The sequence below is a fragment of the Camelus ferus genome, chromosome 17 (assembly GCF_009834535.1).
Source record: "Camelus ferus isolate YT-003-E chromosome 17, BCGSAC_Cfer_1.0, whole genome shotgun sequence".
In the NCBI taxonomy this organism is placed as follows: domain Eukaryota; kingdom Metazoa; phylum Chordata; class Mammalia; order Artiodactyla; family Camelidae; genus Camelus; species Camelus ferus.
The window spans coordinates 35,196,733-35,214,762 of record NC_045712.1 but is presented as its reverse complement, the minus strand read 5'-3'; positions in this window follow the sequence as shown (position 1 = coordinate 35,214,762).

Below are 18,030 nucleotides of genomic sequence, written 5' to 3'. Positions count from 1 at the left end.
AGGCTGGAGCACAGAGTGTGCAACATGATGTGCCTGAAGGGGAAACATTTTGAGCCATGGGTGACATGAGCAGATATGCATTGTAACAGGATTATTGTGACTGCAATGTGAGTGGATTTGGGGCAGGGTGGGGGCAGTAAAGAGGCTATTGCAGTGGTCCTGGCAGCGGATGATGGCAGCTTAGACAAGGGAGGTGGCAGTGGAGAGGAAAAGAGGAAGGTGGAGTAGAGTGATATGGGGTGGGTGGGAAGTCCGGAGGACTTGACCTGAGATTGGATGTAGCAGGGAAGGGAAGGGAAGGTGTGAGGTACACCTGGTCAGTAGAACTCTAGCATCCCACCGTGGGGGTGATGGTCCTGCTCCACTTTGTGCAGATGTGCCCGTTGCTGGCTCACTTGGGGAGTGAAGAGCCAGACCCACTGGACCAGTGCACGATCTTCAATCGTGTGAGTGGCTGCTGGACCAGAAACCTAAGTGGCAGGACCAGCATCAAAGGGAGGAAGCAAAAAGGTATTAGGTACCAGAAAGAACTTCCTACCAGGTGTCCAGTCTGAATAATGTGCTCCAGCAGATGGAGAGCACGTCAGAGCGGGAGATGTCAAAGTGGAAGCTGGACCAGCACACAGCAGGGATGCCATGGTGGGTACTTAGAGATGGGATTTCCCGATCATAAGAGTCATGGAGAACACAATTTTCTGGAAGAACCTTACTTCATTATTACCACCAATCCTGTTTCTAATAAGTTTGCGTTAACAATCTTAATTCTTCACCTTTCCCTGGACCCACACCATTTGCCATGTACCTCTACAGGACCTGCCTAGCACCGGAGTTCAGACTTGCTCTGGCCACTAGAATGAGGAAGAAGTGATGATGTGCCAGTTCCAAGCTTCAAGAGACTGTGAGTGTTTCTGTTCACCTGCTTCTGAGAAAGGATGCTCCAGGTCAGAACGCTGGTCCAGGAGGAAAAAAAAGGATACACACAGAGCGGCACCACCCCAGCTGAGCTGCCCCTAGACAAACCCAGACCAAAGCAGAGTCTCCAGCCACCCACAGAGGTATGAGCAAACCCAGCCCAGCCCACCTCCCACCTCCTGACTTAGAAGCTGTAATAAACAGTGTGTGTTGTTTTGAGCCACTGAGTATAGATAGGGCTCATACAATTTTACTCAAGTCCTTCCCTTCCCTGGTCACTCATCAGATAGGGCTCATTATCTTAAGCTCGGTTTAATGCTCGCCTTCTTCATGAATTCTAAAGTGCTCTCTCCGCCACCTGAACTCCCAGGGCTCCTTGACTGAACCTTCCACGTGAGGCATCGTTTTGCAACCCTTACACACCAGACCCAGGACATGCCTCCGGGCAGGTCCCTGTAGAAACATTTTTCCTTGAATGCCCTTGGTGCTGGCTCAGGACAGGGTGGGGGCAGTAAAGAGGCTATTGCTTTTTAAGATCTTTACTGGTAGAGCCAGAATTAATATGGAAGGATGGGGGAGCCCTCCTGGCAACGCTTCCCTACCCTTGATCCTTAGCAATCTCTCTGAGTCGTCATTCCACTCACCTATCTTCTGCCACAATGTCTGAGACAGCCGTCTTCTGGAAGAAGGAAATACTAAAAGAGCTACCTGGTTTTCCACTGCAGTGTTTGCACGCATGAGCACGAGGAGACGATGACTGTGTCTGTACACTGTAGTGGATCAAATGATTGGTCCCAGCTCTTCACTCCCCCGTAGTTGTGTTTGCATCCTCATTCTTGCTGTGGCCCCACAGTGGGCAGACTGTACTTCTCCTTGCTTCGACTTTGGGCTGGGCCATGTGATTCACAGTGGCCAGGCAGCAGTTTGTTGGGTTTGCCCTCTTCCCTGCTGACATTACTGTGAGAAGAACACACCCCTATGGCTGCTGCCCCTCCAGCCACAGTCCCAGAAGGAGACAATGGGGCTTGTTACACAGCAAAAGCTGACTTATACTTTTATCACAGGCTGTGCTTGTGCCCTCATGCATCCCTTCTCTGTTATACTGCGTAGCACCACTGTGGGGTAGGGATGGTAATATCTTTATTCTACAATGAAACTAAAGTCCGGAGAGGTTGAACAATTTCTCCAAAATCACACAGTAGAGCCAGAATTCAAGTCTACTTCTTTCTCTGACTTACACTCTATGATCTGGTCTGACTACAGTCCTCTTCCGGCCAGTGATTTCACATGTGTGGACTTTGTCTTTTACTGTTTGCTTTAAGTAGAAAAAGGAGGGGAAAAAGAGGTGGTCCATATCCTTTTCCTTATCTAAGCCTGAGAATTTAATCATTTGACCCTGAATGCCAGCCTGGGGACAGGAGCCATCTGTGCCCTGTTTCTGGGAGAGAGGCTTTCCAAGTTCCCAAACCCTGAGTGTACACTTGCACTCTGAGCTGCAGCACTTCTGGGTTTGGGCAGCATCTGTCTTGTGAACACATGTGGTTCCTCACATTCTGAGCTGTCCTTGAAATCCTGGCTCAGATGTCTAAAGCCAGCAGCATGTCGAGTCAGTTACATTTACCTACAGGTGGGTCTTTCTGAAACACTGCATCGGCCGACAGGCTGTGAGTGCTCGACTTCAGCGGCACCATTCACGTGGTCACTCTGGAGTTGTGCAACATGGTGGCCCTGATCCGGTTACGACAGAGGTCAACCCTGACCCTGAGTTACTCAGCTGGGACAATGGTACGCTCCCCATTGGCCCTGGATATACAGTACCTTATAGCTGTCTATCAAAGTTGCTCAAATATTTCCTAGGGAGGATCACAAACTAAGACCTGAATAACTGTTAAAGATACATACAGTCAGAAATCATAGCTTTCTGGGTCAGTTTCTCTGGTTAACGGTGACACCCCCAGCAATGTTTTCTACACCATTTTCTTTATTGTGACCATTACAAAAAACTTAATGGGGAACTTTTAAAGAAATTTTCGTGGTGCCCTAACATCCTCATCCCAGAGAAAGCCACAGTTGCCCCAGGGTCTGCTGTGTGCTAAGCAGGGGCTCAGTGCTGGTGATGGCTCGGAAGTGGTCCTGGCCTTTCAGCTAGTTAACAAACAATAATCCAATGTGGTGCGCACTGGGACAGAGGTGGATGCAGGGTCTTACGGGAGCACAGGGGAAAGAGTCCGCTCATCCTAGGGGGTTGGGGGATGTGTCATTTGCACTAAGCTCTTGAAGTATGAGCAGGCATTCAGGTGAGCAAAGGAAAGGAGGCCGGGCCAAACAGAGGAATAGTGTGGGCAAAGGCCTGGAGGTGTGGAGATGCTCAGTGGGTTTGGGGGATGCCAACTGCCTGAAACTGAACTGTCCCCCAGAGCAGCCACTAAGTGCTTTAAGTGTGGCTGGTCCCACTTGAGATGTGTACAACACGTTCTGGGTTTTGAAGACTTAGTATAAAAAAGAAGAATGTAAAATAACTCATCAGTGTTTTTAATATTGATGACATGTTGAAATGATGATACTTGGGTTAGTGGTATGATATTGTGTATATATATATCTTATAAATTCAGATGACCAAAATATATTTCTCATATATGTGTATGGTCTTCAGCCACAGTTCCAGGCTCATAGCACTCAAAAGCCTGGGAATTTCCCGAAGGAAAAGGGCAATGGAAACATCTTTGTCATATTTGGTCTCTTGTCCTCAGTTCCTGAAATCCTAGAGAGCCTTAAAAGGGAAATGGCTGTCTTGTTATTCATAACAAGTCTCTTTCCATCTCAACTGGGTCTATGTTAATGAGATGATTTTTGGAAAACATCTAAAGATGAGGGCTATTTGCAGGGGAACCTACCATTAATAGTGGGCTGGACCTTTCATCCCCACTCCCTGATTCTGGGGAGAGGAGAGGGGTTGGAGGTTGAATCAATCACTAATGATCAATAAATTAATCAATTGTGCCTATACAATGAAGCTCCCATAAAAACCCAAATGGACAGGGTTCGAGAGCTTCTGAATTAGTGAATGCGTGGACATTTGGGAAGAGTGGCGTGCTTCTTCCCCGTACTTTGCCCCATACATCTCTTCTTTCTGGCTCTTCCTGAGCTATCTCCTTTTATAATAAGCCAATATTCTAGTAAGTAAACTGTTTCTCTGAGTTTCATGAGCCGCACTAGCAAAGGAATCAAACCCAAGGAGGCGGGTGTGAAAACCTGTGACTTACAGCCTGTTGGCCAGAAGCATAAGCAACAATCTGGACTTGAGACTGGCATCTGAAGTGGGGAACGGTGCAGTCTTGTGGGACCAAGCCCTTGATCTAAGGAGCCTGATGCTCTGTCCTGTAGACGGTGTCAGAACTGGGCTGGGTGGTAGGACACCCAGCCAGTGTCTGAGAATTGCTTGGTGGTGGGGGAAAAACCCTACACACATTGGAATTGGTAATCAGAGTCATCTGTTGGGTCAAGTATATTATTAGAACTGATCTCATCTTTCTCCTTATACTTTTAAAATGTGGCTACTAGAACATTCTAACTTACTTATATTTCTGTTAGATGACACTGGGCTAGAAAAACTGGAGCCAGAGTGGGCAATAAATTCAGATTCCAGGTTCATTTCAGCTGTGGGCTGAAATGTGCCTGTAAGCACGCCCAGTCTGCCCCACAGCTCCGGGTACCAGCCACTCACCATTGTATGGTGCCCAGCCTCTTCATTCTGCCAGGGCCCTGAAGCATCTGTGCTGTAAATGCTGCTGTGAGCCACACTCCCCAGAGTGCCAGCCAGCACGTGAGTGTCCCAGCTTTTCCAGACCAGTGCTGTCCTGTTGAGATAAAACAAGAAGAGATCCAACCTCTCTCCTTCCTGGGCTGCCTGCTGAAAAAGTTGGGCCATACTTCAAACCTGATCTGAGTCCCAGCTAAGTAAGTTCTCAGGGGCCTATTTGAAATCTTGAATCAAAGCTGTTGCTAAACCCAAGACAGTTTCCTGCCCGAGGCTGGGTATTTAGCCGTGGCTTAGAGATCAGGCCCCCCCATTGGGCCATTTGCTTCTCATCACGCTGTGAGTTGTGATGTGCTGTGCCCATTTCTAAATGCCCATCTGTTCTCCTCTTTGCAGAATGGCAAGGGGACATGTGTCTGTCGCTGCCCCAAGTAGATCTTTCTCAGCTGTCTTTCTTGCAGATTCCCTCACTGAGTTGCCTCCACAAATAGTGTGTGGTTTGTAGTATCATCATCTCCAATTTACATCTGAGCAAACCAGGCTGAAAAAGTTTGAACAGCCCACATAGCTTATAAGTGGGGTTGCTGGGGCTTGGATTTGGGTCTCCTGGCTCCAAAGCCATCTTTCCATTGCCCGGCGTGGCCTCAGGCTTGTCGTGTCACCTGACTTTCCAAACTCCAGTCATGAAGCTCTGTGACAGTTAAGAGAATGCTGGCAGCTGTAACACATTAACACCGACCTCTCAGAGCTTTCACACATTCGGGGTTTACTCTCACGATGCAAAGCCCTATCAGACGTTTAACAGGCAGCCTTCCCTGCAGTGGTGCAGGGACCCAGAGTCTACTCATGTTGTGGCTGTATTAATTTCAACATGGGGCTCCCAAGATCTCTGGCCATCACCTCCATGGCTGCCGTGACAAGACAGAATGCAGCCAGCATCCTGCTGGGGGATACCAGCGACAGAAAATTCATCAGGCAGCAATGACATTCCACTTCTAGGACAGAGACCCCAAATGACTGTCTCTTAAAGAAAGGAGGCATGCCCCTTCTTCACCCTGCTGCTTAGGACATAGGCGTAGTGGTAAGCCTTCTTTTTTTGTTGTTCATTTTTCAGTTTTATTAGGTAAAAAGGATACAATTTGACTGCACATATACAATATACTGCATGTAAATACATATATATATAATACACTGCACATATTTTAAAAATTTACATATGTATATACTGTTCATTGTTTCTAAGAACAGTTTAGAGCTTTAGCTTTTTAAATACATAGTTATCAAAGGAACAAAGCCAACCACAAAATAAGAATCAACAGAATGCAGGAATCCAATCATAAAAGACAGTCAAATGTGCTTACACATATTCAAGAAATCAATCATCTAAGTTATAAATAATAAGTAGTCCATTTGTGTCCTTTTTTTTTAAGTTTCCACATATAAGTGATATCATATGGCATTTTTCTTTCTCCTTCTGGCTTACTTCACTTAGAATGACAATCTCCAGGCCCATCCATGTCGCTGCAAATGGCATTATTTTATTCTTTTTTATGGCTGAGTAGCAGTCCGCTGCATATACATACCACACCCTCTCCATCCGGTCATCTGTTGGTGGACATCTGGGTTGCTTCCATGTCTTGGCTATTGCAAATAGTGCTGCTATGTGCACTGGGGGGCATGTGTCTTTTTGAATTATATTTTTCTCTGGGTACATGCCCAGGAGTGGGACCGCTGGATCATATGGTAAGTCTATTTTTAGTTTTTTAGGGAACCTCAGTGGTAAGCCTTCTTGAGCCACATGGATGAGAAGAACACCCTAGGAATGGCAGAGTGCAAGAGTGGAGGTGGGGTCCCTGAATGACTGTGTGGAGCAGTCATCACGCCAGCCTCCAGACTGTACACAGGAGAAATAGATTTCCATCTCATTTAAGCCACTGTTGTTTGAGTACCTGTTACATGCAGCTGGACCTATACCCTAAGTACAGGCAGCCCACTCTTTTTGTCTACAACACAACTCTGGTGAATAGTGGCTGCAAAGAGAGTTCGTCAGCACACAAGCCCCAGCCCTCAGCACAACTGCTTAGCTAAGGCAATGTCATGACTTTTTATTGTGATAAAATAGATACAACATAGTTTTACCATTTTAACTATTTTAAAGAGAACAGTTCAATGGCGTAAAGTACACATTATTGTGCAACCATCTACCGCCATCTATCTCCAGAACTGTTTTCATCTTTCCAAACTGAAACTCTGTCTCCATTAAACATTAACTCCCCATTCTCCCTCCCCCAGACCCCTGGCAGCCACCATCCTGCTTTCTGTTTCTGTGACTTTGACTAATCGACGGACCTCATTTGAGAGTCAGTCTTTGTCCTTTTGTGACTGTCTTATTTCACTTAGCATAATGTCCTCAAGGTTCATCCACATGTCAGAATTTCTCTCTTCTTTTAAGGCTGAATAATATTCCGTTTTGTGGATAGATCACATTTTGTTTATCTACTCATTTGTTGCTGGACACTTGGGTTGCTTCTGTCTTTTGGCTGTTGTGAATAATGCTGCCGTGAACATGGGTGCACAAATACCTGTTTGGGAGGGGAAAAAAAAGATCTCTATGGGAGGAGAAGAGAAGGTAGAAAAGGCACGCTCGTGTCTTGGGCCTGGAAGTCAAGTGTAACTTTTCAGCTCACGTATCATCAGCAGGAATTGGTCACAGAGTTATTAGTTATCTGTTGCCACATAACCAATTACCCCAAAACTTAGGGGCTTGAAACAATAAACATATGGTACCCTATGGTTTCTGTGGGTAAGGAAATAAGGAGCAGATTCACTGAGCAGTTCTGGGGCATCTCATGAGGCTGCAGTCAAGATATGGCCTGGGGTTGTAGTCATCAGAAGACTTGATCCAGCTAGAGGACCTGCTTCCAAGGTGGCGTGCTCACTTGGCTGTTGGCAAGAGGCCTCAGTTTATTGCCGTGTAGATCTTTCCACAGGGCTGCTTGCGGTGTCCTCAGGATGTGCCAGCTGGTATTCTCCAAAGTAGCCTCAGAAATTACACACCATCATTTCTGTGATATCCTATTTGTTATGTTACATAGTCAGAGTTGTAGGTGATACTTATTGGTGTAGTTCAGACCCCAGTCTCAGAGAGGTGCCATTAAGGGACAGGCATCATCAGAAAAAGTATGGGTGGGAGCCGAACTCAAGGGAGCCCAGGAAGCAGTGTAGTTTGTCACATAAGAGCACTGGTCTTGGAGTCAGTAGCCTGGGTTCAAAATCCACTTGAAACTCTTTGTCCTTGGATGAACAATCTCACCTCTTGGAGTCCAGTTCCCTGTGTAGCAGGAAAAAACATTCACCATAAAGGATTATTTCAGGGATTGCTGAGCTAATCCAGTGTTTCCCAGACTTTGCCATATCTGCCTCCTTAATGCATTTTTCATATTTGTATGCCACCTGTAGTATTACCTAATATTATTATACATATTTCATAACATCTTTACTGATATATAATTCACAGAATACAACTTACCCATTTAAAGTGTACAATTCAGTGGTTTTCATATATGCACAGTTATGTGTAAGCCTTACTGTTATCAATTTTTGAACACCCCAACTTTCATCATCCTAAAAAGAAACCCTGTACCGTTTAGCAGTCACTCCCCATTTTTCCCCAGCCCACCCCTCCTCAGCCGTAGGAAGCCACTAATCTACTTTCTATCTCTATGGATTTACCCCATTAAGGATATTTCATATCAATGGAATCATAAACTACGTACCTTTTCTGTCTGGCTCTTTTCATTTAGCATAATGTTTTCAAGATTCATCCACATATAGCATTTATCAGCACCTCATCCCTTTTTATGGCTTAATAATATTTCATTGTATGGATAAACCACATATTATTTCTCCATTTATCAGCTGATGAACATCTGAGTTGTTTTCAGTTTTTCGCCATTCTGACTAATGGTGTGAACGTTTGTGTCCAAGTGTTTGCACGGACATAGGTGTTCAGCCCTCTTGGGTATTGCTGGGGGTGGAATTACCTGGTCATATCATAAATCTATGTTTAGCCTTTTGAGGAACTATTAGACTGTTGTACTAAGTGGCTGCACCATTTTGCATTCCTGCTAGCAGTGTATGAGGGTTCCAATTTCTCCATATCCTCTCCAGCACGTATTATCATTTTTTAAAAATTGTAGCCATTCTAATTGGTGTCAAGTGATAATCTCATTATGGTTTTGATGGGCTCATTTTGTTTATATTTAAAGGAGACTTTACATTGCTACCCTAAGTGGAAAGAAAGTATCATTTACTGTCAAATAGAAGTTAACCCATTAATAATATAACTATTGGAGTGACGCTTATCTGTGTATCCCATGCTATAATTGGTGTTTACTGCACTTTAGGAAACACTAATATAGTCTAGGCAAGGGTCTTATTGATACCTCCGGCACAGAGTTAGTGCTTAATAAATGTGAAGTTATCATTTTATTATTGTTTGTGAGTCATAGGGAAGGCAGAAAAGGGTCTTTTGCTGTGTCTGTGGGTTTTTTCCCCAGGGAGAGTGTGGGGTGAGATTCAGGGAGGTCCAGCTAGTGGGAGAGGGCAGCCTTAGAAAACTGAAAACAACCAGAATGTGGACAGCGAGAATTCGTGAAGTATAAAAGCTGCTGGCTGGCAGCCGTGAGGGTTCAGGGATTCTTTTCTACAGTGTATGTTGAACTTAACTCTTCCTCACATCCTCGCAAAGCAGGCTCATGTGTAAGTTCGCAGACCTCATCTGGGGCAGCGCTGGGTCTGATTCAGCCTTAGACGCCCTGCCCGGACCCCACTGCTGCAGCCCAGACACTGAGTGTGGGGAGGGTGGGGCCGGCCAGGGAGCCCTGCCCTGGCAGCTGGGACTGAGGTTCAGACGGTGCGGAAGCTTGTCCGAGTTCACTGGCCTATGGATGGGAGACCTGGGACTGGAATCTGGGTCTCCACATGCCCCTACCATTTTTCCTTCTGGAAAGCTCTTCTTGACTCGTTATTTCCCCTGTTTGTGTAGTGAGGTGCCCACAGACTTCTTGCCAGTAGGCTGAGATGTGCTCCTCACGTGGCTCACGGCAGCATTGCAGCCTGTTAGACCCACCCGGACCTCCTGAATCGGGATCTGCATTTTAACAGACCCTCAGGTGATTCAAATGCACATTAGTGTTTCAGAAGCCTGGGCTAAGATGTTACTGCTGGGTTTACGCATCCAAAACCCTTATTTGAGCACCTACTGTATGCCAGGCTCTAGTAAGTGCTAAGCAGGCAGAGAGGAGTGAGTTGCATTCTGCCACCAGGAGGGTCCCTGGCCAGTCAGGGACATAGAAGAGAAACCAGAGATCACAGACCTCCCGCTGACTTTCATTTATTTATTTATTTTTGCTCACTGAAAAAGCAGTTCAATTGCTTCATCAATTTTCCTAAAAATGAATTGCTAAAAATTCCACAGTGGTTGTTGTGGATGTTGTGGTTTGTCTGTCCAGCATGCTTTGCCTTTGTCTTCTTCCAGATCCTTTGGAAACTCCTCCCCTACTCATTTTTTAAAATTCAGAGATATTTATTGAGCACTTTTATATGCCAAGCCCTGCTTTAGACCTCTGGGGCTACAGTGGTTGAGAAATCAGACAAAGCCCCTCCTTTCAAGGAGCTTCTTTATATTCTAGTAAGGAAAGAGAAATAAGTAATATCAAAGAGTAGCAAGTACTCTGGAGAAAAATCAAAGTGGCAACAGGGTCAGGGAGGAATGTCCTTTTCGTAGAATGGTTGAAGAAGGCCTCTCTGAAGATGTAGCATTCCCACCCAATACCTGAGAAGGAGCTAGTCCTTTTAGTGACATCTCAAGGAAGAGTGGTTGGTTTTGGTGGAGCTGTCACTCAAGGGGCTAGAACTGCCCACTGTCCATAGTGGTTGGTGCAAGGATGAGCATGTGACCCCAAAAGAGCCAATGAGGGTCTTCCCTGGGATTGATATATACACATGAGGAGAAACCAGTTGTTAATGAGATTGCTTTGTGACTTTCAACAAGCCTCTTCCCTTCTCTCTGCCTCATTTTCCTCATCTGTGAAATATAAGGGTTAGACCACATGCCACCTCTAACTTGTGATTCTGACATATCCTGCATTTGGAAACAAAGCGTCACAGTGCCGGTTTCTTTGGGTGTCTGTCCTTCCTTCCCCTGTCTCAGATACACACCAAACAACAGTCTTAAAAACTAAAGCTGACTCCTACTTGGTCAGCCTCTGTCCAACAGCAATTCTGTCTTTTAGAAGTTTGACAAGGTCCATCTACCGTCCCTAGATTTGTTCCACAATTAGAGAATGGGGAAAAGGATCTGGCCTCAAATCCTAGTCTGCGTCTTACTAGTTGGGTGACCCTGAACAAGAACTGTAACTTCTCTGAGTGTCAGTTTCTTCATCTGAAAAGTGAGTGTAATATAGCATTCATCTCATGGGGTCCTTTTGAGAAATGAGTGAGCTGTCACAGGCACTGCTCAGGCTGAGAGCTTATGGTCTGTGGATCCCTGTCCACCTCTCCTACTAGGCTGTACGCAGTATGGGGACATGAACGGGAACTGATTTTAGACACAGTGAGCCATATTATTTTCTTCTTATTAAGAAAGCTATTGTTGATTGTTGTCTTTCTAAATAGCTATACTGATCTGCTACCGTGATTACAGAAAGGCCTGGGGTAAGATAGGACTTTTTAGTGAAAGTGTTGGCATAGAGTCCTTGGGGATAGCAGAAAGGAAAAGAGAACGGACATCTATCGAGCACCTCCAGTGTGCCAGCCAGTGTTCACGGAGCCTTCACAACCGATGCCGTTGACCCCTCACCACAGTCCCAAGAAGGGGGTATGGTTGTTATCCCTATTATGCAGATAGGAAATGGGAAGCCCAGAGAAGTAAAGAAATTTGTCCAGGATAACACAGCTAGTGAGTGACTGAGAGAAATTCAAGCCAGTCTGGCTGCAGGGACAAGAGGTGAATAGGAAGAATCCATTCTTGGTCAGGAGACAGGGAAGTGGGTGTTGGCTGGTATTTGAGGAGGGGAAGAGAGCCCTGGTGTGTAAACTGAGGCAGGGCTTCTGTGCTGAGGGGGTGGTCTTGGGCTGAAGATGGGAGGCATGCTCCTGCGTGGTCCAGAAGTGGCCAGAGCTCAGATACTGTTTGTTGAATGTTGCTGCATGCTATGCTCCATGCTTAGCTTTATAAGCATCCCTCACAGCAGTGCCAGGAGAAAGGGATGTGAAAAGTCAGACCTTACAGATTGGCAAACAGGCTCAGAGAGGTAAAGCTATTTAGTAGAGGTCACACAGCTAGTGAGGAGCAGAATCTGGGTTTGAATACTTGTCTGCCTGATTCCAAAGCCTATGCTGTTTTACAAAACAAACTAAATGCTGCCTTTTCTAATGCAAGGGAGTAAATCAACAGACAAAAAAAGAGTGGACAGTAAAAGGGATCTCCAAATCACTTGGGTGTCATCCCCTCACCCCTCCTCACACTCGGTTGTGCTCCAGCCCACCTTTCCCAGGCCCTGTCCCTACCACAGGCAAGAGGGTCCCTTTCTGTGTGCCCGGATCCCTGGGAATCTGTGAAGGCAAGATGAGATTCCTTGGGCTGGTTTAAACATTTCAGAAAGCTTAAGACTACATACTTCCCTACGTGAGGAAGACACAAGAAAACTCACATGGAAATTGCTTTTGTTGAGGGTAGGCTTTCTTCCGTGCAGGGTAGGAGGAAGTCTGTGCAACAGTTAAACAGACGTGTGTGTGGCAGTTTGCTTTTGACAAGTCACTTCGCTGACTTAAGCCTCAGTTTCCCTGTCTGTGAAGTGGGGATAATAGTAGCACTTACTGCAGGGGCTGCTGTGGAGATTATCTAAGTCGAGAGCATGGCCCGGTGCCTGACACACAGTGAGGACACAATTAAGCATGTCCCTCTGTATGTGCAAGAGTGATTCTGGCCAGCTTTAGCTGGTTAGAAGCACCGATGGCCTATTATTTTTGTCTTTGATGAATAAAATGTAGCACACGGTCATTGCTTTACCAGAGATGGTGGGCTACAGTGGAGAAAACGTGGAGTTTAAGGCCAACAGACTAAATCTGAGTACCAGCCCTGCTTCTCTCTGGCTGTGTCACCTCGGGCAGTTCAGTCCACCCTGCAGAGCCTTGCTGTCCCCTTCAAGGGGGGGTCTTGCTGCCCAGCTACAAGGAATGTGACCAGCAGGCAGCCTCTAGGTGTCAACTCTTGCAGGGTTGGCTTTAGCTGGACAGAACCCCCTTGCCGAGGCCATGCCCTTCCTGGGACAGTCTCATCGAGTGAGCAAGTGAGGCGAGGGTATGGAGGTCCCACCGCTTCTGCTGGCCCAGGATGCTCTGATGGTCTGGATGGCACCGGCTCTCTATCAGCTAAGGCCTCCTCAAGCTTTAATCAGACCTCCACTTCTCCCTCTGCCCAACCCTGCTTTCTCCTCCCTTTGCAGGTATTGATCCCTAATAAAATCTTGTACCCCTGACTCCATCTGGGCATCTACTTTTGGAGACCCCAGCCTCCCCCATTTGGTGCCAGGACTGGTCTGAGAAGGCAGGTGATGAGAGGGGCTTTTGGAGCTAGATCACTGCTGCTTCCTCTTCCTCCTTCCCCTCCTCCTTCATCTCTTCTTCCCCCCTCCCCTCCTCTTCTTCTTCCTTGCATCTGTGAGATGACAATATGCTTTTTCCTCCTTCTTTTTCTTCCCTAAGTATGGTGAGTTACATTGCTGTTAAGCGTAAAACCAACCTTGGGTTCCTGGGAGAACTCCGCTTGGTCATGATCCTTTTACGTATTGTAGATATGATTTACTAAGCTTTGTGTTTTTGCATGTATGTTCATGGAAGATACGTATCCGGAGTTTTGTTTTTCTTTTCCTTGTAATGTCTTTGGTTTTGCTCTCAGGTTAATGCTGGCCTCATAGAATTTGTTGGGAAGAAGTTTGTTCTCCTCTTTGATTTTCCAGAAGAGTTTATATAGAATTGATATTATCTTTATTAAGTGTTTCATAGAATTCACCAATAAAGCCACCTGAGCCTTGAGTTTTTCTTGGGGGAGGATTTTAACTACAAAGATAAGTTCCTCACTAGATATAAGGTTATTTAGGATATATATTTATTCTGGAGTGAGCTTTGGTAATTCGTATCTTTCAAGGAATTTACCAATTCACTTAAATTGTTGAATTTATTGTTATATATTTATACATAATATTCCATATTAATCTTTACTGTCTGTAGGGTCTGTAGTCATGATCTGTCTTTTAGTCCTGATATTGGTAATTTTTGTCATTTTTTTTCCTCCTGTTTAGTCTGGCTAGTGGATTTTCAATTTAAAAATTAAAAAAAAAATCAGATTTGCTTTCCTTGTTGCTTTTTTGTTTCAATTTTGTTGATCTTTAAAATTTCTTCTCTTTATTTTCTTCTGCTTATTTTAGGTTTAAGCTGGTATTCTTAGAATAAGTTTGAATAGAATAATAAGTTAGGAACCTAGGTCATTGGTTTGAAACTCGTCTTCTTGTCTACTGTAAGCATATTTTACTATACATTTCCCTCTAAGCACAGTTTTAGCTGCATCCCACAAATACTAATGTGTTGTGTTTTTATTTTCATTTGATTAAATGTATTTTGTAATTCCCCTTCTACTGTCTTCTTTGATCCATAAGTTAATTAGGGGTATATTGTTTAGTTTCCTATATTTGAGGACTTTCCAGATCTTTCTATTACTGATATCTAACTTAATTTCATTGTAGTTTAAGAACATAATTTTTGTTAAGTCCTTTTAAATGTATTTATTTTTATGTTGATCCTGTATCTAGTGACCTTGACAATTTCACTTATTAATTCTAATTGTTTTCTTTGCCCCTGAGATTGTGAACCAGACAATGGACATCCTTATCTTGTTCCCAACCATAGGAGGAAAGAGTGCAATATTTCATCATTAACCATGGTGTTAGCTGTGGATATCTTGTACATACTCATTATATAGTTAAAGAAGTTCCCTTCTATTCCTAGTGCTAAGAAGTTTTTATATAAATAGGTATTAATTTTATCAAATATTCTTAATAAAAGTTTTGAGATATGATTTTCCATTAATATGGTAAAATATATTGATTGATATTTGAATATTAAACCATGCTGGTATTTTTCAAATAAACTTCACTCAGTCATGATATATTACCCTTTTTAAAAAATATCCCTGTATTCAACTTGCTAATGTTTTTGTGTAGTATTTTTGCATCTCTACTCATGAATGAGACTGGCCAATAATGTTCTTTTCTTGTAATATCCTTGTTTGATTTTGGTACCAGGGTTATGTTGGCTTCAGAATAAAATGTTGAAAAATGTCCCCTGTTTATTTTGGGGACAAGATGATGTAAAATTGGTATTTTTTTTAATGTGTAGAAAGAGTTGTTAGTCTTTTTTTTTTTTTTTAAAGAATATAGAGCTGTTCAGATTTACTTATTTTCATTTTGGCAAGTTGTGTTTTTCAAAGAAAGATGACATAAAAATTCCCCTTTTAGTAGCATGGACATCCAGTCCATGTAAAATTTCGTGAAGCACGGAGTATTGGTTTTAGTTTATCAACACACCCACTGGCCAATCACAAGACCAGGAAGGTTGTCCTAACACTTGAGGAGAAAAATTTATGGCAGTATGTGACAGCACTGTACACATTGCTAAGTACATATATGAAGATTGTTGTTGGTTTTTATCATGGTGGGAACATATTTTGGAATGCCTGATGCACTCTTTGGTTAAGCCTATCTACTGTGCTAAGATCGGTAGGAAAATATAGGTTGTCAGGAGTCTCCCAGCATGCAAGGAAAACTGTGATACATGTTTGCATCACAGGTTAACAGTCGCCAGGAGCTGAGCTCCTTTTGAGAGGTGAAGATGCCTCACTGGAAATCACTCCCTTTGGTCAGCAGCTCCGTGGAAGCTGGGACCAGGAAAAATAGTGCACAAGTCAGAAAGCAGAATTCTCCAGAATCTGAGTATGGGCTGGAGGTAACGGCAAGGTCAGGGTGAGGACCTGGTAGGGTCATGAACCCCTGAGCTACAGTCACCTCCTTACTGAGGGGGCTCGTGCCAGCCCATCTTAGGGGGCAGGGCCGTCTTGGGCTCCAGGGCCACCAAGTGAGCCTTCTCTGGCTGGAGTGGGGCATATGTCAGGACAGTAATTTACCCACCTGCTCGTCTTGGGTCACCACTGAGGTATCAGAGCCCTGGTGACTTCTAGCCTGAGGGATACAAGCCTCCCCCCACCCCCGCCCTTTCCCCATCTCATTCCCTTTTCTTCCTCAGTTCGTGTTTTCTCTCTTTTCTCACCTTTTCTGCTTTCTCTCTCCTCCCTTCTCCCCTCCCCTCTCTCCACCTTACCCTCCCTCACGCCTGCCTTCTCCCCCTCCATAACCTTTAAGACGTTTCTCCCACTCCTCCCTCCCCACCGCCTTTCTTGTCAGACAGTAGGAGCCTCGGAGGTGGTTGCCAGGATACTAGACTAAAACAGCGACAGAAATGCAAACCAGGACTTGTTTGAGTAGAAATAAGAAGGAAACACAAATTCAGATCAATAGATGTCAAGGCACTGATCTGCCAGGTACAGCCAGCCTTTCTGATCTGGGAAGGAAAGACCAACAGCTCTTTAAGGGAACTTAATGAACATGGTTCTCCCCTTGGGACAGAGAAGGGGATTGTAGCTGTACTTCTGCTGCTGTGCCAAGAAATCAGGAAAGAAGAAATAAATTGGGAGAGTCACTACCCCGAATTAAAGGGAAAAAGGCAAATGTCCTTCCAGAGCCAGGGATTCCACTTCAAAATCGATGTCCCAGACATGTGATAAAGATACCAGAGGCCTGTGACTTTGAACCTTTGGAGCATTTGGTACTCACGTTCCCTCGTAGCCTGAGACAAACAATAGACCAAGAAATCATTGTAAAATCAAACTCACTGCCTTTGCCAAGGAGCCATGCAAAGACACAGGCCGGCAGTTATGGATATGGCCACTAGGGGCGGTAGTGATTTCTGCAGATTTTCAGCAATGGACCAACATTCTCTCTCTCTCTCCCCCCCCCCCTCTCTCTCTCTCTCTCTCTCTCATTCTCTCTCTCCCTCTCTCCCTCCCTCCCCCTCCCCCTTCTCTCATAGAGACAACACAGAGTCTAGGTCTTTATCAGAACAATAAAAATATTATTCAACTGCGATAAAATGTAAGATCTTCTTACCACACTTAAATAAGATAGGGAAAATTACAAATATCTAGATCCAAGTTGTGTCTTTTCTCATATTAAGCTTCAGTCGGTTTCCAGGTTTCCAGTGTTGAGGTTGGTCCTTGGTGTGACATTAGGAAGACACAATGGCTTTCTGAGCCTCCTGGGTCCCCAGCTCAACATCTTACTTTTCTGTGTGGGGACTTCAAATTGATTATTTTAAAAGCCTCTAAACTATTCATTTGCTCTTTCAGACAGAATGAAGTAATTGCCCTTTTCAAACTCTTTCTGCTTGAGAACTTCCTATGCTAACTGTCTCTCTGGCTTCATTCCCCCACTCCCATTCAAAGACAAGAACTTTTCTTTCCACTTGAGGGCAAAACAGAATTCTTTTTTTTTTAATTGAAGTATAGTTGATTTACAGTGTGTTAATTTCTGGTGTACAGTGTAGTGATTCAGTTATACATATACATTCTTTTTATATTCTTTTTGATTATAGGTCATTAAGCTATTGAATATAGTCTCTGTGCTATATAGTAGGACCATGTTGTTTATTTATTTGTATGTCATGGTTTGTATCTGCTATTCCCAAACTCCAGTTTATCCCTTCCCCACTTACTCCCCTGGCAACCGTAAGTTTGTTTTCTATATCTGAATCTGTTTCTGTTTTGTAAATAAGTTCATTTGTATCATTTTTTTAGATTCCACATATAAGTGATATCATATGATATTTGTCTTTCTCTGTCTGACTTACTTCACTGAGTATGATAATCTCGAGGTCCATCCATGTTGCTGCAAATGGCATTATGGCTGAGTCATATTCCATTGTGTGTATTATATACACCACAGCTTCTTTATCCAGTCATCTGTTGGTGGACATTTAGGTTGCATCCATGTCTTGGCTATTGTACATAGTGCTGCTATGAACATTGAGGTGCATGTATCTTTTCGAATTAGAGTTTTCTCCGGATATATGCCCCAAAGCTGAATTCTTGTATGCCATAATCCAAGAAAGGTTTTTTAAAATCTGGGTTTATATACCTGATTTCCTCATGCCAAATCCTTTGTGATTCTTCTAATTTTTTAATCAGGAGA